Here is a 23,143-nt window from a genome sequence, read left to right as displayed (position 1 = left end):
ACGATTGAGTAAGCTACTACGTATTTTTGTAGGAAGTTACGTAACTTAGCAAGATACGAACAAATAATGTAAAATGTCAAACTAATATCTTAATTAGTTTTTCTTTCATAAAATTCGAAAAGTGTCCTTGTTCAGACTAGAATATCCCCGGTTGGCAATGTGTTAACATTTACTAAACCTTCAAACCTGCTTTTAAAAGGCTGAATTATTCCGGGACAGGCCTTACGTTCGAGAGCGCAGTGGTATGCTAAATACGAAGAAACTACGTAAATTCGCAGCATTTCCAGCACTCCTGACATTATCCTGGATTATCCATCAACGTGATTGCCCCGTCAGTTTGTACACTCGATTAGTTTCGGTTCGGTAGCTTCGAAATGATAAAAGCAATCGTTATCGAAATGGCACCGGGGCCGCATAGTCGTCGAAAAATTTGTATCGTATGAACGTCGACCTTTTTCCCGGACGGCCCTCGATCGCAAACACATCGCGGCAGATCACGTGAATCATCGTATTTGTTATTCTAAACAACCAGACCTATCGTGTTTGTCAATCAACCCGCACGGGATTTAATGGGTTCACGGCAAACATTGACGTTTTCGACTTCGTATTTATTTCTCGTAATCGTTTCCCAATAGGAGTTCTATTTTTTTTTTTTTGTTCTCTCTCTCTCTATTTTAATTATACAAAGACGACCGACGTCGAACGGGAATACGTGAAATTCACTGTCGACGCATGGAATTGAAAGCAATCGAGCTCGAGTGCATCAAAGATCGGGAGCAGAAATACGGGACGTATGGACGTTTTCGTAAATTTTCGCGTAAAATCTCGAATAACCATGTCCCGGAGCATTTCACGGAATAATTCCCGCGGTATCGTCTTTGACCTATTTACCCGAGGTGAACTTTTACGATCGCGGGATTTAAAGACGAAGAAATATGAAAAATAGAGGATCCAGCATGACGATAACTGTCGGTTGCACGCGCAAACTTACGAATAGAAAAGTTTCGAATAAGAGAGCAAAGGATACCCCCCTCCCCCCCTTCTGTCGCCAATATACATTCTCGTACAAAAGTGGCTTACAGCCAAAGCGAAGACGATATTTCATTCCGATGGAATCTCGAAACTTTCGAGCCATTTGCCTCGGTGGCTGAAAAGAGACGATACTCGTGTACCGTGCATTAACCAAATAGCGTTTCGATCGTCGATAATGCACAATGAGCTCATCGCCAGAAAAAGGGATTAAATCGTAATTAATACCGTGTAGTCCAGTCTTGGGCGCGTTAACAATTGTTTCTATTATTTGCTTCTTATTTTCCGTGTATCCGTTTATTATATTATTTGGGCAAATTTTTGGCAACTAAAACTGGCGTTAAATTAATGCTCAACCCCGCAACCCATAACCCAACAATCGAGCGATAGATTGTCGTTAAAATTGTCGAGATTTCTACAAAAATAGGTGAATACAATATGACGTCTGTTACACAATCTTCGACTGATAAAATTTGATTCGTAAAAAGTAAGTGTCGACAAAATATGCTTGAATTTGACCCAAATTAATATATAAAAATTATATTTATTTTCAAGCTCGATTCAAAGACGATAAACATGTAACGTAACAAACTGGAATGAATTACATTGCTAAATAAAATTGAAAACAGAAACAGCACGTACTCGAAATAGTGCGATTGAAAATATAATTGAGAATTTTGGGAAACGTATTATTTGTATTTCATTTGAACGATTTTTAAAAAGATCGTCGTGCCCGTAATTTCGTGCACTCATTTTCTAATAGACCTTTAGTGATTTGATTCTTGCACGTCGGGACCATTGACTGAAGCTCTAAAAGAGGGGAGAGATTTTTAACCGACGAGGAAGTCACTGATGCGGCGAAAAATTGCTTAAAGGCGCCGTCAATAAACTTGTTTCCCAACGGAATCACGAAACTTGAGAAACTATAGGCAAAGCACGTTACAGTCAACCGAGATCACACACACCGCAGCAATATAGCGTCACGAGAAACGTAAATAATGCAAAAAAACTCACGAAACTTTTCAGTTTTCGTCGCAAATAGTTCCCGAATGCTCCGAAGAAAGGAAAAATCGTCAATATCCACTTAAAATAATGTTTCCTATTTAGTGCTAATTTCTACGCAAATTAATATTGGCAATACCCGTATAACAGGCTAGTTACTTTTCTAAAAAATGTATTTACTTTTATGAAAACCGTAAACACGTGAAACAAACATTATATTATATGGTAACATGAAGTTTTATTGAAATAGAAATTTTGGTAATCCTTACAGTTACAGTTAACATTTTTCAAATTCGTAACTAGATCTGTGTGCCAGTAACTAAATTTGGATCCTTATTTTTCGAAAAATACGATAAGTATGAGTGACTGCTATGCATTAGGCGACGCCTCCCTATTATTAATCCCTCGTCTTATAACATCGCCAAGCGAGTTGCATTTGTAATACAGATAATAGGCCAAACGTGACAAGAACGAATCGCTTTCATACTAAAACTAATTGCGTTCTGCATTATTGCTCGACCCATTAGCAGACCCTGACGCGAAAATGCAACGTTAATTGTTGATATTTTCGCAGTATTTTGAACAATATTTCCGTGTAAATGTACCGAGGTGCTTTAGAAAGTATCGAGTTTTATAAACATATTATGTTTTGTATGTTTACTGCGTCAAACTTAGAATTTGCTTTGAACTTGTCACAGTTTGCATTAGTATCCTACTAATTAGAGAGAATTTTTTAATACTAAAATTACCGAGTGTAGAGATTAAGAAAAAGTTTATTAAATTACGGACACAGTGAGACGTATAATAATTATGGTATCCAGAAGTACCCAGAAAAAGGTACGTTAAGCATGACGGTTTAATTACAAGTAATTTTTCAAAAGTACACTATTTAATTTTGTTTAAATTTATTCACAAGCGCAATGCTCGTGAAATAAGAACAGATTTATTTCACGAGTGTGAAAATGTGTTGATTTTGATATATTAGGCGAGTTTAGGCTCATTATTGTGAAACGAGTCAGACACGTAATTGTATAGGAAGGGGTTAAAATAGCATGGGAAACGTAAAGATTTCTTGAGTTCCACTATTTGCTACTTCAAACCTACTATACTCAGAAATATAACCCAGACACTGGATAAAACAAACTAATGGATTTCTCGAAACACCTTACATCTTTAACATCTATGTTACTATTATAATGGAAACGAAGTTTTTCTATGAACATAAACAAAGAATAAGAACAATTAAAATTGCAAAATATAATAGAGAAACTGATAAATTGTTATACTTAAGACTCTCTTTAAAATCTATGTTACTATTATATTGTAATGAAAACGAAGTTTTTCTGAGAACGTATCTAGTAAATAATCATTTTTTTTAAAACAATAACAAAAAATAAGAACAACTAAAATTACATAATATTATAGAGAAATTGATAAATTGTTATACTTAAGACTCTCTTTAAAATCTATGTTACTATTATATTGTAATGAAAACGAAGTTTTTCTGTGAACGTATCTAGTAAATAATCTTCTTTTCTACACAACAACAAAGAATCAGAATAACTAATATTGCATAATCTAATTGAGAAACTGATAAATTGTTATACTTAAGACTCTCAGTAATAACGAGAAACGAAAAGTATCTAAAATTTTTAGTGAAGTAACCATTTTGTTACTGTGCAGATATTTTGTAACAGCAGTGTAGTTACTTTCATTTAATTAAATAAAAAAAAAGACAATAAAAATTACTTTCTTGGGTGTCATGTCAGACTTAGAAATTCATAATAGAGTCATAAGTCCTAACCAGCTCAATCGCACTATTTGCTTTAGAGTATTCCGAATTATATTATCCTTTTAAGCTTAAACTTAACATTTCATAACACATTTTATATTCTCGAAATGGTCCCAAAATTGACACAAAACCATAGAATTAATACACATACGAGTAAATTGAATGATACACTCTACAGGTTTGCTGTATGTTAACTATCATTGCAACGACCGAAAGTTTCCTTACTCGGCAGATCTAGTCAAAAATATTAAAATTACGGTTTTTTCAGAAATTTTATAATAATTCGCCATGTTAAACATTAAATAGAAATAGTTTTTCAAATGCTTCGATATTCCAAATACACTTCTTCTACCGTGATATGAAAGAGTTATCCCTATACACACCGTCCGCAAAGGGTAGTTACAGATTAAATTACAAACAAAACGAAAGAAAAAAACAAAGAGATACCTGTCGAGTGTTTTTTCAGAAATTTTATAATAATTCGCCATGTTAAACATTAAATAGAAATAGTTTTTCAAATGCTTCGATATTCCAAATACACTTCTTCTACCGTGATATGTAAGGGTTATCCCTATACACACAGTCCGCAAAAGATAGTTAGATTAAATGACCAACAAAAGGAAAGAAAAATAAGAATAGGAAAAGAAAAAAGCAAAGAGATACCTGTCGAGCGTTCTTTCAGAAATTTTATAATAGTTAATTCGCCGTGTTAAAAATTAAATAGAAATAGTCTTTCAAATGCTTCGATATTCCAAATACACTTCTACCGTGATATGAAAGAGTTATCCCTATACACACAGTCCGCAAAAGATAGTTAGATTAAACGACCAACAAAAAGAAAGAAAAATAAGAGGAAAGTAAAAAAACAAGGAGATATACCTGTCGAGCGATAATTCGAACGTTGATTCGGATAATCGCAGTGTGGAAAACCGTTAAAAATCCCCACCTAACGGGTCCTTCCGCAGTATCGACCAATTTCACAGTACACTTGCTCGCGCCACCGAAAACGTAACGGCTAGAGAACACAGCGGAACCAACCGCCGCTCCAGAGCGCGCGGGACACGCACAAACGCACAGAGCAGCGGGGCAGTTGCCGAAAAAGTGCGATTCCAGGGAACGCGAAACGCGCGCGAGCCGGCGGCCCGGGCGTTAAAATAACCTCCGACGTCCTGTTAACAGGAAGACAACGATATATCCGTCGACGAGGATCGCCGCGGAAGAAGGAAAACCACCGGCGCGGCGGACTAACGATGCATCACGAAAACGGGCTAGGTAAAGTTTCGCCTCGAAAAAGTTAATCGTCGGGCCGCTGCTTTATTTCTGGACGCGGCGCACGCTCGGCCGGATTCACACACGTGTCTAGTTATTTTTAATCCACCATGATGCGTACCAGCCGCACGAGAGTGTCCGCGCCGGGAACTAGATACACTTCCTGGTAAAATTTTGCTGCTCGAGAAATCCGTTAAGTACGCGTCGCCCCGTGGACACGTGGCTGCCGTACGATGGGATCTACGAGCGGATAATCGCGCCAGGTAATCCCTCGTTCCAAGTTAGAATTTCGAATCGGGGAAGCTCGATCGTCCCCACCGTCTCTCTGTTTATGTTTCTTTGGCACGACCGCGACCGGCTGCGGAGTTAAAAAATCCGCTGCACGCGCGTTCGCGAAGTTTCCACGATGAAAATTAGTTTCAATCATAGGTTGTCGAAAGCTTCTTGAAAATACAGAAATTATTTGGATAATGCGTGGTACATTAGTATTCGTCAGAAATCCGCATCGGTTTATTTTAATATTACTCTGGTAAAGATACAACGATGAATTTGAATTTGCATCGATCACCGTCGCTTTGAAGTTACATACGTTCCCTGTTACGCTATCCCCGACATGCTCGATGTTGTATTCAAACTGTACTCTCTTCGAGAGAAATTACGAGTTCCAATTCTTCGATCTAAGGAGTTAAGAATTACTGTACTCCGTCATTTTTCGATCGCAATTATGATGGAATTCATGGGCACGGTTTCGGGTAAAATTTAGCTCGTCGAAAAATCTGTGTGTACTCGTACCTGCAGGCACGTGGTACTCTCGTCTCGATGGAATCTCGAGCGATACTGGTACTCGAGAAACGGGAACGCAACTTTTCATGCGCGCCGATAATTATAACCTATAAAGAAGACCATCGGGAATCGCGCCGCTGACAGAACGAAAATTACTGCGCACGAGAAACGTTTGATCGCTGCGAATTTGAAATTATCGGATATCCTGTTGGGAACTGCTACGCTGGGCGTTATAAAGATTTCTCCTGGACTGGGATGGGGATGTTCGAATGAATTGGCAATTGAAATACAGGGCGCTCCATAACGCGTGCTTATTTAAAATGGCGGACGAAGGACAGAAAACCGACGAAAGAAAGAATAGACCGACAAACACAAGACAAATTAATAATTTAACATTTGCATACAAATTCTTTCTGACAAACACTCGACCCTCTTATAATACGATATTTTGAAAACATGGTTTCCATATTCATATAACACGACTTAAAGGGTAAGACCACTGTAAAAACCTGAAATAAAGCATTTTTTTGATGAATGGAAAAGTAAGAGGATAATAGTATTCAAGAATGTTATTAACCATGTCGTTAAGTGTTACAAAAAAAAATATTTATTCAAAAATAGTGGAAAATAACGACACTGGAGCCATTCTACATGAGTATAGTTAGAGAAATATGTACGGGATCTTCGATAAGTTAATTTTAATATTATTTATTGACAAATGATTGCCCCATTTTTTGCATAAAATTGAACTTTCTACTTCAAATGCTTGCCAATCACACAAAAATTAATGTTTCAAAAATCTCCTACGTATTTCTTTAGCTATACTCATGTAGATTAAGAGAAAATTTTTTGTTTTTTTCCAGATACAAATTTGCATCAGTTACACTGCGTGTCATAGAGCGCCTCACATTCAAAACACGCTATTTTGCATTATTTTTGAATAAATATTTTTTTTTAACACTTAACAACATGGTTAATAACATTCTTGAATATTATTATCCTCTTACTTTTCCATCCATTAAAAAAAAAATTGCAAAAAAACGTTTTATTTCAGGTTTTTATAGTGGTCTTACGTCTTAATAAACTTAGACAACCCTCGTATATCACAGTTTTGATTAAAATAAAGAGGAAACTGCCTATGTATTTTTAACTTTTTTAACTATTCTTTCGAGAAACGGTTTTCCTGGTGACGTTTTCACCGAGAGAAACAGAGAAACGCCTAGCATGTCGATAAATTCGCGGTACGTGCATTCGTCTCGATCGATTCCACCCCGAGACTGTCGATTATAACCTAAAATAAGACTGATAGAATTGCTGATGACAGTCGTGTGGAATTGCCGCGCACGCGTAGCGAGGGACTTGTGAATTATTTCAATGTTTAGACCAATACTCGGTCTTCTTTCGCTTAAAATATTGCTGAATGTATGAATAAATTTTTACCTTCCGACCTATAACCGAGAAACGAGTATCATAACTGAGAGAAATTTCGAAAAAATGTTCTTTTTTACGGAAATACTTATTTCAACATATACTAATCACATTTCGACTATTAAAGCAAAGCTTTCGTGAGTATTGGACCCTTAATGAACGTAAAATATAACCGAATTAATACTTTGAAGCGATGTAAATTATAAAATAAAACACTTATTTATTCATTATATTATAAAGGAAATGTAACTCATATTGTACATCATGGGTTTTACCAAAATGGCGGACAATTTAAAATTTTATTTTAGAACGATCGTTCAATCTAATTTGTATATCTCTTTTATCGTAATTTACGAAAACAATAACAAAGGTACAATGGAATTTAGTAGGATTCACTAAATATGACTGATTACATGGAGAAAACATACATTTGTTCTACTCTTGGAGTTTTCTAAAAATTCTATTGGAAGAACTTTGACTCGATGACTTTTACTCCTCATGATGTGCAAATTACGATAAAAAAAAATACAAACATTAGATCTTAAAAAAAATGATCGAAGGGCAATTTTGCGGGAACTTTTTTTTAAACAGATCTCCACCGATCTGAAGATCTAGAATAAATATTGCAGGTCTAGAAGCCTACGACAGCCAGGACAAAACATTGTTTTACATCGTCGAGGTTCGAAAAACTGTTTTAAAATTTAATTGAACACTACATATGACGAAATGAGAGGTTGACGACATAATCGTTCAGATTTATTGTGACTTCAATTTAAATTGAAACAGGAACGCGACGAAACATAATGGAAAAGGGAGTAAGTCGAAAAGCAGTGGAACGTAAGAAACTCGCAAAGAAATCGACGGATATTTGTTCGAATCGGTAGGAAGTATTCCTCGTGGGAAATAGTTTGCCCTGGAACGAAGTCGCGTCGACGTGTACGCGAAAAGAACCCGATTCGAAATGGGGATGACGACATAGCGTTGTTCACGATTCGCAAGGTATTCTAGTTTCGTCGGCCTCCGTTATTGTCTTTTTTTCGAGGAAATGTCTTCCAGGAATGATAAACTTAGCGTAAACGTGGGCAGTATTTTCATACGAATCGTCGTGGCACAGACGGCCAGCTTAGAATTCTTTTCTTCCTCGTCGTCGAATTAAGTTTTTCTAAGAAAGCTGTTTCCTTAAGCTCGATGAAAATAAAATTGGACCCAAATTTATTGTTAAAATATTCCAAATTTTACCTACATACGCGATACAAAGATGTACATGAATTATTTGTTTAATACCGATTGATAATCATGTTGTAGATACGACGATAAAGTTTCCAAACTAGTAATAGAACACCCACTCTAATAGTTTTAAAGTAAGTCTTATTATGTTTGTTACAAACGATATGTCACTGTATATGCCCCGAACAACTAATTTTCTTCAGCTGCTCCTATATTAAAGTCACTAATCTCCTCAGTAATTTAAAACAAGAGAATCAATTTCATTTGCAAAAGGGTTAATGTAATTAACACATTGATTGCCAGTCTAAAATCCTAAAATTGTTTGCAGGACCAAAACTTTCATTTTAGGCAATTGTAAACTACACTTTCGTAACCTCGTTAAAATTTACGAAGCCTATTAAAATATATTTTCTTTAACATTTCAACTTGAGAATTCATTATTACAGTTCTACTGTTAAAAGATCTGTCATCCATATATGGGCGACGTGGCAGTCAAAGTGTTAATAAAAAGCTGAATTTGGAGTAGAGAATTTGTGAATAATAAAAAATTTACGTTAACCCATTGGCAGTTAAAAGCAGTCCCGAAATAAAAAATGACCGTCCGCGTTCTTCCATCAGCTTATATCCGAAAGTAATGAACCGTTAAATGTTTCAGACGCGAGACAAAGAAGCGGGCAAATTACCACGTGATCTTTCCACATCGAATCACCGCAAATTCATTTCAGGGTTTCTTTTTCATTACACAGCGTACGTATTCCTCTCGATTCCCTATCACGAATCACACAACACAGCTACGTAATTCTTTCCATACTCTCACGCCTCTGTCGCTAATATAGGTCGATAGGTCGATATACTCATGGCTACCGTTTAACCTTTCATCGAAAAGGCGTACAAAACTGTAATGGAACATCAACCAGTCCCTAAACAGATTCTTGCACCTAATCGCTTTTTCTTCCTTATTTATCGCGTAAACATTTATTCTCGTGGAAGCGTACAGATCTCCAGAATCTACGAACACGTTGGAACCTATAACCCGAGTTTCTAACGACGGTAACCTACATATCTCGTGTATCCACCCTTCCCAGCTCGCCGTTCGGATAACATCGCGTCTAAAGAACGGCTAACGTTACCAAAAATCACGTTTACAGCTTCGTCGAACGCTACGCGAACGATTTGGGCCAAATTGGTAATCCGAACGACACGCGATCCCCTTGTAAGCGAGTGATGTGTAAAGAGGTGGAGGGGACCAGAGGGGAAGTGAGAGAGAGGGGAGGGACCATGGTACGTTCAAAAAGTAACACGTTCTCCAGAAACGGGGCACCGGGTGACAAACATCCACCACGATTTCCACGTGCGTAATTAGTTTTGACGGGCTATCGATCGCGGCCGGTTTCGTCAGCGCGAGTAAGTGTCAAAGGTTGAGTACACTTCCTTGCAAGTGAGTCTAGGTCAACCGTATTGGGTCGATACTATGAAAGCAGGACAAAGAGGAGGACGGAAAGCGGTCGTGTGAGACACAGAGACAGAGGGAGAGAGAAAGAGCCTTCGATGTATTTCAGGACAAAGCGAATCGGGGAGCAAAGGCGTGCGCCCGCGGGCTCGCAGTGGGGGCAGGCGACGCGACCGTGGGAGGGGTGAGGGGCCGGGGAGGGGGGTAGGAATTTTATGTACGATTATTTCGACGAGAATGACCGAGTTAAAGGGACGGAGACTACTCGGGTCCGACTAATCACGACCCTTTCCACTGTGTCGAGCCGGCCGGCGGGTTTGTCTAGCTATCGACCCCGATTCATCGGGAACCCTACGAACGCCGTGCACTGTTTATCAAAATACAGCATGGTTCTTGATGAAAAAGAAACGATTTGGAAATAATAAAACGTTCCCTGGTCTCGTTTCGGTTTACCTATGAATCGTCGAGGGTCGGCCGTGACAGCGTATTCCTTCCTAGATTCGGCCAGTTTCTGCTCCCGATTCCGCGGCCCGCCCGCCCTTTACGTAACCCGCGACGCGGACGGACGTCCAAGATCGCGAGAACTCGAGGAAACACGACGGCCAACGTTACCCCGATACGACGAGAATATCACGGGTTCGCGTTGCACTGTACCGATCACTGGGAAACAACGCGAGGGGTTGGCCGAGGGAACCGGAAGCGCGTCGATGGACGCACATGTTCCGAGGACGCGACGGCCCGGAGGTGGTTCGCGGGGGCATGAACCTGCGGGCACCGCGAGGCAACACAGCCATTCGCGAATACGTCCGGGTGGCGGGTTTCGTCGCCCAGAAGGGTGGATAAGACGCGGACGAGAAGAAGAAAAGGCACGCAGGCAGGCGGGCAACAATGCGGGAGAGAACGCGGCGCGGAGCAAAAGCTGCGCGCGAGCCGTCGCGATATAATGCGCCTGCCCGATCCCGGGACACGAGGTGTAGGAGAGAGCGTACAAGGAGAACCAGTCTCTTTTTCTCGCTCTGTCTCTCTCGGGATCTGGCAGGCTGGCTGGCACTCCCGAAATAATGTTCAACCGCGAACGGCGGCAGAAGTGGGAGGCCCGAGGAGCGCCGTAGGGGCGGTCGACAGAGTAGAGGGGACGGAGGGGAAGCGAGAGAGGAACGAAGGGAGGGCAAGAGCAACCGAGTTCGCTCTGGGGGTAGGTAGGTAGGTCGAGGAAGAGAAGAGGAACACGAGGAAGAAACCGAAGGACGAGAGAGCGTGCGCCCGTGCGCCCGTGCCGCCGGTTACATAATTTTTCGCGTAATGTCTTTATCGTGCGAGGGATCCGTGCACACGACATCCGCCTGCCTGCGCGTATCGTGTGTATCGAAAGTCCCCGGGTTAGGGTTGCTGATCGGATACAAGGCGGTAGAAAGATCGCCAGAGGGTATGGAGGAGGGGAGGTGGTTGTCTAAACGTAACTAAAACGAAGAGGGTGCGAGGGGTGGAGCGAGAGAGAGAAAGAGAGAGAGAGAGAGAGAGAGAGAGAGAGAGAGAGAGAGAGAGAGAGAGATAGGTTAGAAACGTAGGCGTCCACGCGGCTAAGAGAAAAAGAGAGACGCACGGTCCGAGATACGGTCGTCGTAAGTAGAAATACACAGAGGAAGTTTCACGTGCGTGTATGCATAGACGGTAGGTAAACGACGACGGTTGGTCCGTGGGGCAAGAGGGAGCTGCGGAGGTTGGTATTGGGTGGGCAAGAACCGAGGGGCGGGGTAGGGGAGCTGTTTGCGTGTGTCCGGAATGGCGAATCAATTGGTCGACGGTAGACGGGCAATACTCACCGCGGATGGTCTGCAAGATGTCTCGGTGTCTTCGAGGTGGCAAGAGAGAGAAATTTGATGTCACATACGCCGCTTCATCAGGCCACTGCGCGCCGTTTATACCACTCTGCTTAGCGCTTGGCGCTTGCCACTAAAAATATACTCACTTGCCGTGTATGCCCCCGCTTCACGTCTTGTACCGTGACCGACACATTTATTCGCGCTTTCGGAGCACTCGTACTTGCAACCACGAACAACGACGAATCGCTCGATTCCCTGGATCGTGTCACGGACGCCCGCCCGCCCGCTCGGTGTTGCCGGCTGCCGCCGCTTGTCGCCGCTGCTGCCTGGACGACGGAGGAGGACTGCCAAAAAAACGATCCTCGGATTTCTCGCGCGCGTTGCGCTCCGAGCTCTATCCGCACCGTTAACAACGATAATAATAATAATATTTAAAAAAAAAAAGAAACAGAAACCACGAGAGAAAAGAGCAGCAGCCTCTGGGGATCGACTGCCTCTCTTTCGTTTCACGCGCGCGCGACCGTACGTGACGGAACGAGCAGACCCCGTGCGCGAGCAACGCACGAAAATACACACGACGACCCCCGCGAGAGGTGAGGTTTCCTCCTTCGACCGAGATAACCGTGTACCAGAGAGAATCCAGTCACCAAGTAGTGTAGTGAGAGAGGTACGTGTAACACTGGGGGTAGGGAGAGAGAGTTTCGCAAGGAAGAAAACAGGGACACGGGGGGAGAAGAGTCCGAGAGAAAAGGACTCGGTTGAACGGGCTCGAGGGAACGCGTAAGAATGGTGGTGCAGCGACGTCTACGAGGAAACACACGAGAAGAAACCGAGGAGAGGACGAAATCGCTACTTCTTACTCTTTCTCCGCGAGGCGCCGCGTCGCGACGCGCCGCGCATGCACTACTATGCCGACGACCGTTGGAAAATCACTTCTCCTCCCTCTGTTCCCCCACCCCCGCCGTTCCCCCCATCCCCTACTAGCCGCTTCTCTCAAACTCGGAGAACACCTATACCCCCGGGCACACTCGGTTTATCGCATCCCTACGGTACGGGTATGTTGGTATCTTTAGAAGCGGCGAGGACATCGTTCCGCAACACCGATTCTCCCGTATCCTTCACCGTCCGCGCGTGCACGCGTGCTAACTTCTCCTAACGACCAACCGACGAGACTACGAACGACTAACCCTAAGTCGAGGAATGCATTGTCTTCCTAACCTATCTCCGCGCGCACAACGCGTTCGTTATAGCTGTCGTTTCGCTCCCACGCTTTGCGTGCATCGGTCGCGAACCACTTGAACGTATTTCAACCACGGCTGGGACTATTTCGAATAGTTTCGAATGCTCCGGATAGAAGTAAACAGTAGAGGTGCGCGAGAACCCCGATAGTCGGGACGACTCGGTTCCTGTCGGGATTCCCGAATGTGTTGGGATTGCCAAAAAAAGTAGTACAGTTGAGTCTCGGTTGTTCGAAATTACGTATTACACGAGATGCTTTAAACTTTACGGTCGAGATACATATTCTCCTTCAAACAACTGTGAAACGTGAAAGCAAAGAAGAAAAGATATGGAATTAAACTTCGTATTCTTCGAAAGTTTAATAAACTTTCACTGAATTAAATAATTATATGATTAAACATAAATATACGATCAAATTGTTTTTCATGATTCTATTCCATTCTCTATGAACGCCCATCGATTTAGTTTTAAACCCATACCAGTCTGATTATAATTTGCGTGTTATACTACTGATTTCTCGTGGTGCCGTAAATCCACTGTTAAAATAATATTAATGACGATTTTGTAACGATAAGAATATGAAACATAAATGGGTATTTTAATAGATTTAAATAATATGACGCCGGTCATTTAGTTTGTAATGTGACGCTATTCGAGGGACCTCGTAGCAGTTAAAATGATACACGATGATGGTTCGCCAAGACGCTCGAACTGGAACAGTCCGATGTCGGTTTTTGCACGTCGCATCGGAGGAATGGCACACACCCATATAGCGTGAATAAATATAGGTTATTTCATAATATGCGCTAACTATTTCAGTTGTGAACATGGGGCATAAAAACAATGGCAAAAGTTGGATGCTGAATCGTTTGAGCTAATAAACGGCAGATTTCAAACCGTCAATTGTTATTTTCAATCAAAAGTGACAACTTTGGGTTACAAGTTTGTTGAAAATTAATATTTAAGATGGACAGCAACAATCATTATTTGCGTGAAAAATACTGTGAAAAACATATGTGATGTGTTTGGTGAATTCAATTGTGAATCAACTTGTGAAAGATGTTTTTCTCAATTCAAACACAGCGATTTTAACCTAAAATTATAATATATTTTAAACAATTTAATGAAGGAGGACAGACTTTAACTATAAAATTGTCTATCGAAAACCAGAACTTCACGACTCTGAAATAAACAGTTTGCATGGGTCAAAATAGACCCAGAACCCGCTAAACGAGGATCGACTCTATCCTCGAATTATGATCATATTTGTACACCTACAATTCTTAATCACAAATCGAGATAGTAAAGTAAAGAAAACGTCTAACGGAATGAACATAATGTAATCGATGCAAATGTAATAATGCATTGTCTGATAAATGAAGGTAAGTACCTGCTCAGGAACAAAATACGTAAAAGTATATTTTTCGACTCTATTTTGCAAAATTTTAAATTTGTTACTAATGTATTTATTGATATTTTAATCGTATAAACGCATTAATTATTTACTTGTACAAGTGCAAACTAAAACACTAATAAATATATTCCTTTATCTGCTTCTGAACCTGCTTGTTTATAGTGTTCGTAGTAAGAACGAATTCAACAAAGCATAGTAAGAGAACAACGCGTCACAAACATTTTCTATGAGGGCAAACTTAACAAAAGATTCTTGTGTTCGTTTTACTTTTATATTTTTGGAGAGTTGGCCCTTATGTAAAATGTTTAAAAAGCATTTTTCTCTAGCCACGTCTTTGTTGAATTTACCCTTGCTACCCCTAACACCTGATATGCACTGTACGGAGAAGTTGGATTGTCTGACTAGTTATGCTACAATCTCCTTCCTACAAAGTCAAGAAGATGGATCGAATGCAGGCCTGAACAACATTTATTTCAAATAGTAATTTAAAACTAACCATTTCGAATAATGTTAATTGGTATTTCATAAATAATTTATTTCAATTGAGGTTCTTCATTTGGTCAATTAAGAGTAAATTGAAATATTGCTTATTTGAGGAAATAACATTTATTTCTTAATTGTAACATTTTTTCCCAACATCAAATAACAAATAAAAAATAACAAACAAGAAATAAGTCATTCAATTGGAAATACGTTAATCCATTTTCTATATGAAATAATAGAACCATGAGAGTTTCATTCTCTATTAAAATCATATTTTAAAATATTAAAATAAATAACTAGTTAAAATATTCTGACATAAAACTATTTATTTTAGTTGTTAAACTTTAATATATTGTCTCGAAGAAAGCTATCACGATAAGATAGAATCTTAACAAATTTTCATTTCTAAATTGTTCTTACAATCAAATAGGAATTTAAGCTTTATTGGCAAGTATAGTGTATTTTGTTAAGCTTGCAAAGATCGTAGTATCTCATTCACAATTTGTGTTTGGATACGAAAATCTCTACTGTATAAATGTATATTTTGCTTTCGTTACTTACTGATAGAAGGTTTATGAATTTGAAGTTGGGACACTAATTAAAATTCAGTTTATATTCAGTACTTTTACTCCGTAATTAATTTCGTTAAGTATTATTTTTAATAAATAATATATTTAATAAACTGTATAAATATACGAGAATCGAAAGAAGGTTTACGAGAACCATACGAGACTCTGGGCCTACAGTTAGGCCATTGGTCTGTAGTAAGGAGATTATACCATAACTAATCAGACCAGTTAGTCCAGTGGTTCTTAAGGAGCTATTCTACTGTAAAACGCGTGTGGTTAGATCTTTCTTACACCTTTCTTATTATTTTATTATTACGATATTTATGAAATACGAAGAAATTGTTTTAAATTGTTTCTATGGTTTCAGCCATTCTACACATTTCAAATAAAAAATGAAAGAAGAGTCTCAATTAAGATGAGTTTGATTATAGCAGGTAGGTACTAAAACGACATGAGTAAAAATCAGATAAGGCAAGGTCTGTTGAATATAATGAGTGGTGTAAAACATGCCAAGCAAACTGCAATAAAGGGTATAGCCGAATAAGGGGGTCAAATGTGCCCCCAAACCGAATGGAACGAGCCACGGGTCATTCGATAGCAAAAAAAAAATAACCCCTGTGTGCAAATTTTTAACTTGAAATCTCGACCGTGGGGGTAGTAATGGGGTGAAAACGAAAATCATGTTTTTGAATTATTTCTCTTGACCTATTGAGTAAAAAAATGTAAAAAAATTCAGAGACATTTCGGGTACCGGGGCACATACTTTGGGAGATTTTCAGATTTTTTGATTGAAGAACCAGGTAGTGAAAAATAAAAAACAGCAAAAAATGCCGAAAAATGCCGATTACGTATTGAAGGAGGCCCGGAACTACTTTTATACTTTTACAGTAAACAGGTATTACTATTACTATTACTCTCAATTTTTTTCAGATTTTTCATTTTGGTGCGCCGCAGTGAAAAAAAATAAAAACCGAGTTTTTCCTCGTTTTCTGCGTATTAGAGTAACTTACACGTTGAATTTTTATGCATCCTTCAATATATAAGTGTTTTGTAGACTGTTTAATGTTTCTACACTAAGCAGAATTACATAACAATTGAAACAAATAAAATAAAGCCAACCATTGGGTGTATATATCCTAAAAAATCAACGATATTTTCAACGGCGTCGATGGCGCAGCGTTAGAGTGTCCGACTGCTGAAGAACCGCTGGAAGTTTTTTACCGTAGGTTCGAGTCTCTCTTCTGGACTTAGTATTTTTTTTTCTTCATTATTTTTTTTTTCAAATTCTAACTATATAACAATGCTTTATATTTATTTATAAATGTTCTGATAGCATTTTACAAATATTTTAACCTGAAATATGTATAAATATAGTCTTGGAGTGTTTTTTGCGTTTTTATTTTTTTTGTCAACCACGATTATTGTTTGAAATTAATGTGAAATGTTAGTTTTCAAATCTCTTACCTTTGACTATTGTGAATGGAGCAGAAGATTGTATATTGGCTTACTATTACTTCTTCTCGCCCTTCGATCAAGCAGATTTTTCCTTCTCGTTCTCTTTCTTTGATAAATATGAATGTTTGCTGCGGCTTTAGTATCTAACGTAGACATGTAAGGGCCATTCCACGCCAAATCTATTAACCCACTCTCTGCCAATGATACTTTTTTCTAATAAACCCATTTTTAAGTACCAGTTTGATCGTTTCATGCTTATTTTTGAATGAAGTATCATTGCTCGATGGAAACCACGGGGAAAAATGATTAATTGTCCTACCTGCGTTACGAAGGAAATAAAGGTTCGTTGGGTGGGGTCCCAGACCGTTCAGGTCAATGGGTGATTGTCGCGTTCGGGTTTCACAATGTATTTTTTAATTACTCAGTTCAAGCTACTGTATGCGATGAGATTTATACATAATTACTTGGCATGGTCCGTAGAGGTTGGTCCTACAAGTGTTTCCATTATCTTTAAAACCAGCAGTAAGGAAAGGATAATAACCGTTACATGTCTACGTTAGATACTGAAGCCGCAGCAAACATTCATATTTATCAAAGGAAGAGAACGAGAAAGAAAGATCTGCTTGATGGAAGGGCGAGAAGAAGTAATAGTAAGCCAATATACAATCTTCTGCTCCGATCCATTCACAATAGTCAAAGGTAAGAGATTTGAAAACTAACATTTCACATTAATTTCAGTGTAAGAGATGTTAAACAATAATCGTGGTTGACAAAAAAAATAAAAACGCAAAAAACACTCCAAAACTATATTTATACATATTTCAGGTTAAAATATTTGTAAAATGCTATCAGAACATTTATAAATAAATATTGTTATATAGTTAGAATTTGAAAAAAAAAATAATGAAGAAAAAAAAATACTAAGTCCAGAAGAGAGACTCGAACCTACGGTAAAAAACTTCCAGCGGTTCTTCAGCAGTCGGACACTCTAACGCTGCGCCATCGACGCCGTTGAAAATATCGTTGATTTTTTAGGATATATACACCCAATGGTTGGCTTTATTTTATTTGTTTCAATTGTTATGTAATTCTGCTTAGTGTAGAAACATTAAACAGTCTACAAAACACTTATATATTGAAGGATGCATAAAAATTCAACGTGTAAGTTACTCTAATACGCAGAAAACGAGGAAAAACTCGGTTTTTATTTTTTTTCACTGCGGCGCACCAAAATGAAAAATCTGAAAAAAATTGAGAGTAATAGTAATAGTAATACCTGTTTACTGTAAAAGTATAAAAGTAGTTCCGGGCCTCCTTCAATACGTAATCGGCATTTTTCGGCATTTTTTGCTGTTTTTTATTTTTCACTACCTGGTTCTTCAATCAAAAAATCTGAAAATCTCCCAAAGTATGTGCCCCGGTACCCGAAATGTCTCTGAATTTTTTTACATTTTTTTACTCAATAGGTCAAGAGAAATAATTCAAAAACATGATTTTCGTTTTCACCCCATTACTACCCCCACGGTCGAGATTTCAAGTTAAAAGTTTGCACACAGGGGTTTTTTTTTTTTTGCTATCGAATGACCCGTGGCTCGTTCCATTCGGTTTGGGGGCACATTTGAACCCCTTATTCGGCTATACCCTTTTGCCCCGTCGTTAAACCTATAAGGGACCGTACGTTTATCGTGGTAGAAAACAACTACTTTTCTAAATACAACCGACACAATTCTTTTGTATGGTTGCTTTTAATACATCCAGTCGTGAACCGTGTCTTTAATCGTTTCACTGTGCAGTAAAAGTTTATAATAAAGTGTTGAAATGTCACCGTCGATACAAACGGACTTATTACATAACCTGATGCGTCGATTCCCCAGTGTTTTCTTTAATTTTTAATTCCGTTTATTAGTTGTCAGAAAAACGTTAATTTGTCTCAAAAATCAAACTTTGAATCAGTCATTTTTTTTTTTAGAAACTATTGTTAATTTGAATTGAATTTTCTTCGAGGGTAGAGGGAGACATTTTTAAATTACAAAAATTAATTTTTATATTATTTATTAATTAACGTGGAATCTTATTGACCTCCTCAACGATGTGGCCCCTGTTTGCATTGTTTCTAATACTTGTCACACTTATTCGATTGCAAAAAACAATTTTTTTTAAATTACATAGTCTATGGTATCGAACCTGGTTTTAAGATAACAAAACGAAGTACTAAAAAGTGTAACGTTTGAAAGAAAAATTACTTTACTTCCTTACATAAGTGAGCTTTCTATCGATAGAAAAATAAAAAGTAAAATTGAAATTTTTGGTTCGTTTCGTGGAGAAATATATAACGAATAAATGGATCAGTCAATTAGTCCTGAGTTATAATAGATTTAAAGAATGTGGTTTCGAGGAAAACGTGTTTAAAGTTTCTAACGAAATTTCAAAGATACACCTACTGCCATTTGACGTGGCCTATAAAATACTTAGTACCTCCGTTACTGTAGCAAATTCGTCCTTAAAATATCCCTAATTTATTTCTGAACCTGTTACACGAAAACTCCCCTCAAGCTAGAAGCAAATCGTCGCTAGGACAGAGCTCGGATACAAACATTTCCCTGTTCGATCGCTACCCGTCCTATTTCGTCAAAAGAATAATAAGCAACAAGCGAGAATGTGGCTTTAGATAGCTCGGCTTGGCGGTCGACTCGGGTCTGAACGCACCCTAACTGACTCGACCCACGAGACAGGATGATAAAAAAGGGTGGAAGGTAGGTAGAGGGACTGGAAAGAAAATAAGATGATCCTCTTTCTCCATTTCCAGTCAACGGTTAATATATCAAACGATTCGACGACGATTCGCGTACCGAATGGCCGATACTTTTTCCTTAATGAATGCCTTTTCATATAGACCGACCAACCCAGACTTATCGCGTGTTATCAGCGAACAATGAGCCGCACGACATCCGCGCATCGACGAGTCTCGTTTGCGTGCGCGCGCACGCAAGCGTGCTTCCGTTTTACAGATAATGTTCGGTGGCCTCGTGTCCGTTTGCGTACGAAGCCATCAGATACAGATTCCTCCCTCTATCGCCCTCTCTTCCTCCACGTACCCTAACGTACCCTTCGCGTACTGTTGGAAGCTGAGGAGAATAGCTCCGGAAGGGAAATGGATCTCGTTGGTTGGAATCTCTGACCTCTATTTCGTAACGCACGCGACATATCGAGGTTAGATTCGAAAAAGCATTTACCCGTGGCGATAAACCGCGTTGAATAAAGTAAATTAACCAAGCAACACCTACGGGATGCCGTTTATCGACCGATATTCGATAAACATAAACAATTATACCGTCGATTACATCGCTACAGAAAAGTATACCACAGGCGGAGTCGAGAAGCGTTCCCCTTACCTCATGGTACCCCTTCACGACCGTTCTTGTCAGCTCTCAACAGTACTGGATCGCGCGCGCGTAACCTTCGTTGCTCTTTTTTTTCTGCTTTGTAAATTGTCTCGATGGTGTACGTACGTGTGCAGTGTTAAAAAGTGAGAAACCGAGAGGAACAAAAAAAAAAGATGTATAGCGAGGGAGAGAAAAGACACGGACAGAGGATGCGCGCGAGACAGGGAGAGACCGAAGTCTGTCGCACGAATTCGGTGCAATTCACTGCACGGTCCGTACGGTACTACGGTCTCCGTTCGACTGCCGTGCCTAAACTATTCGAGACATTCCGAGTCGGTGCGCATGTACGCTGCCTCGCCTCGACCACCCAACCCTCTAACATACTACCCCCGTTTTCTACCGCCTTCCTTTTACTTCTTCCATCCTATTTGTACTATTTCATTTTTTACCCCATTCACACTGCATCCTCCCTTTCGTACGTTACAGTTTTTATACAGAAATTAACTCGACTCGATTAGTTTTTAATATATTTTTTTTTCTTCCTTCTTTTTCTGCCAACGATCAAACTCCGGTATCCCTGATAAAATGTATTTTTGTCCGAGTTCTACGCGTGTTTATGTGTGTCCTTTAAGGCCAGTGATGCTTCACTCCGGCCCCCTCCCTCTACGAAACACCGAACGCGCACGCTCGAACAAACGTCAAAAACCTTAAAAACCTTCCAGTGCGAAAAGATCGCACGATTCAGATCTCAGATATTTCTTAATAACTGTTTGATGCTTCCGAGACGACTAGTTTCATGGTATTTTAACGCTGACCGAGAAAATACCTCCGACATCGCGGAATTAAGTTCTCGAAGTCCCTGACCCGTATATGAGCTTCATGGTTGATTTCTTACATACCGCTATTCCAATATCTTGCTATTTTTTTTCATAAAATTTCTTCGGTTTCTATATCTTTCCTTACGTATCACTTTGCTCTATAGTGAACATTAATTATCACTAAAAATCGGAGAAAAGTAAAATAAAAAATATCTTAACAATGAAAAGTTACTACATAGTTAATCGAACATATGCCAAATTATGTTTATATATTTATAACACTCTCAAAGATATGTACAGGTAAGCCTCCTATAACACGATAGATAGGTTCCTAAGAAATACCGTGTTGTGTGAAACCGTGTTATATGAGGCCCAGAGCCAGTACAAAAAGGGGAGTTACATTCTGAAAATTTAATAAAAAATTTTTTTTTAATTCTACATAAGCAACTTAATTTTTATGCAAAATATAAATGTATAATATGTATAACACAAAACAAAAAATATTATTTTAATTTAACGCAACCTTAATTTTATAAATTGTAATTTGTTTATATTTTTTTATATAAAACCGCTAGATCATTATTCCTTCGCGTCATTATTTTAAGATAATTTAGTTTTTAAATATGTTAAGCAAAAATCAAGCTATCCAGTGCTGTAGAAGTACAGTGTTGTATAAAGGTTTTCGCAATTTTCTTATCGTGTTATAAGATGCCGTGTTATAGGAGGACTCTCGCAATTTATGAATGAAATAAATAAAAATTTTTTATTAGAACTATTTGTTTACTTTTAATGGGAGGCAATTCTAATATCTCAAAAATGAATTTGCGTGCTCTTCGCTAATTGGTCGTTGACAATTCAAGCAGAATGTTACAACAGTAGAATGAGAGCATAATCATTATTCGAACTTATTCAAACAAAGCATTTTTGAGCATCCATGTATATGTCTCGTTTAGTGAACAACCATGAGTATTTTGGTCATTGACATAGAGGTTAATGTACATAAGATGACTTCTTTAAGCTGCTAGACGTTGACGTAATTAAAATAAGAATTTGGTCGTTCGATGGTTGTATCGATAGTCGACGAATAGACGGTAATCGGGCCAACAATGCGACATCCTAAATTCGATGCTCTAGCTTTTCCTATTTCTCCAAGAGAATCGTTCGGATCACCGCATTAAGAGCGGTGATCTTTGATTGCGTCTGCAGAAAGCGTAACGCGCACGCGCGACGAACCTTCCGAAACCTCAAAATACTTTCTGCCAAGAAAAATTTCTCGACCATATTTTCTGGTTCCTACGCGATACCCATTCGACTACGCGATTACGTACCCAACCCTAATAAATTATGGACGCTGCGTCGACGATGAATCGATTCCACGATACTCGAACGCGCGTCGGAAAAATTGGAAACTACAAACAACGTACATACATATCCCGACCTATTAAATCGGACGTACGATTTGATAAACCTTTTGTCACGAAGATTTAGTACGAAACCTATAAATAATTTACAAATTGTTAACCTTGACGAAAATATTCGATAATGCTTGATCACGTTATTTGCGAATCAGCGATTAAAATGACAATAATCGAAAAGCACTCGGTATGCCTTTTTCGTAAGACGAATATAAAAGATGAGGTCGAAAAATGCTTACATCAGCGCGGACCCCGGATGAAAAAACGAAAAAAAACTATGATACGCTATCAGTTGATTCCAGTTTAAACAGGTTACCAACGAAACGCAACGTACGCTGACGTCAGGCGCGCCTAGTTAACGTATACATTAAAGCCGTTCCGCCGCTAATTTTGACGCGCGTTCAACTATAGCGAAATTAATTTTATTGCCGCGAATTAACACAATTAATTTAACTTTATTACCAGTGAGACGCACAATGACGTCAAACACCAACACCACTGACACGTGAGACTAATTTTTCTGAACAAAGGAAATACGTACCAGTTTTTATTCAACCCGTTCGT

The 23,143-nt window shown here is 39.0% G+C and overlaps 1 protein-coding gene across 4 annotated transcripts in view; it reads right to left on the bottom strand.

Moving 5' to 3' along the window:
• LOC122401035 (plasma membrane calcium-transporting ATPase 3) overlaps positions 1 to 23,143 on the bottom strand; it is a 137,628-nt gene that overhangs the window by 112,063 nt on the left and 2,422 nt on the right. The window contains exons 1-2 of one of the 4 annotated variants that reach the window (XM_043402905.1): positions 20,473 to 20,715; positions 11,804 to 12,197 (exon numbers count right to left, since the gene is read on the bottom strand). The exons of 1 other annotated variant lie outside the window; for it this stretch is intronic. The gene's annotated coding sequence lies outside the window, so the exon portion shown is untranslated. Of the gene's footprint in view, positions 1 to 11,803; positions 12,695 to 20,472; positions 20,716 to 23,143 lie in introns of those variants that run through there. 2 more of the 4 variants (XM_043402907.1, XM_043402904.1) reach the window with 2 other exon arrangements.

Source organism: Colletes gigas, unplaced genomic scaffold, assembly GCF_013123115.1.
Source record: "Colletes gigas isolate AHSC1104 unplaced genomic scaffold, ASM1312311v1 Colletes_gigas_Sc00021, whole genome shotgun sequence".
Classification (NCBI taxonomy): domain Eukaryota; kingdom Metazoa; phylum Arthropoda; class Insecta; order Hymenoptera; family Colletidae; genus Colletes; species Colletes gigas.
Note: the sequence above shows the minus strand (reverse complement) of the source record. Positions and strands in the feature narration are given on the sequence as shown.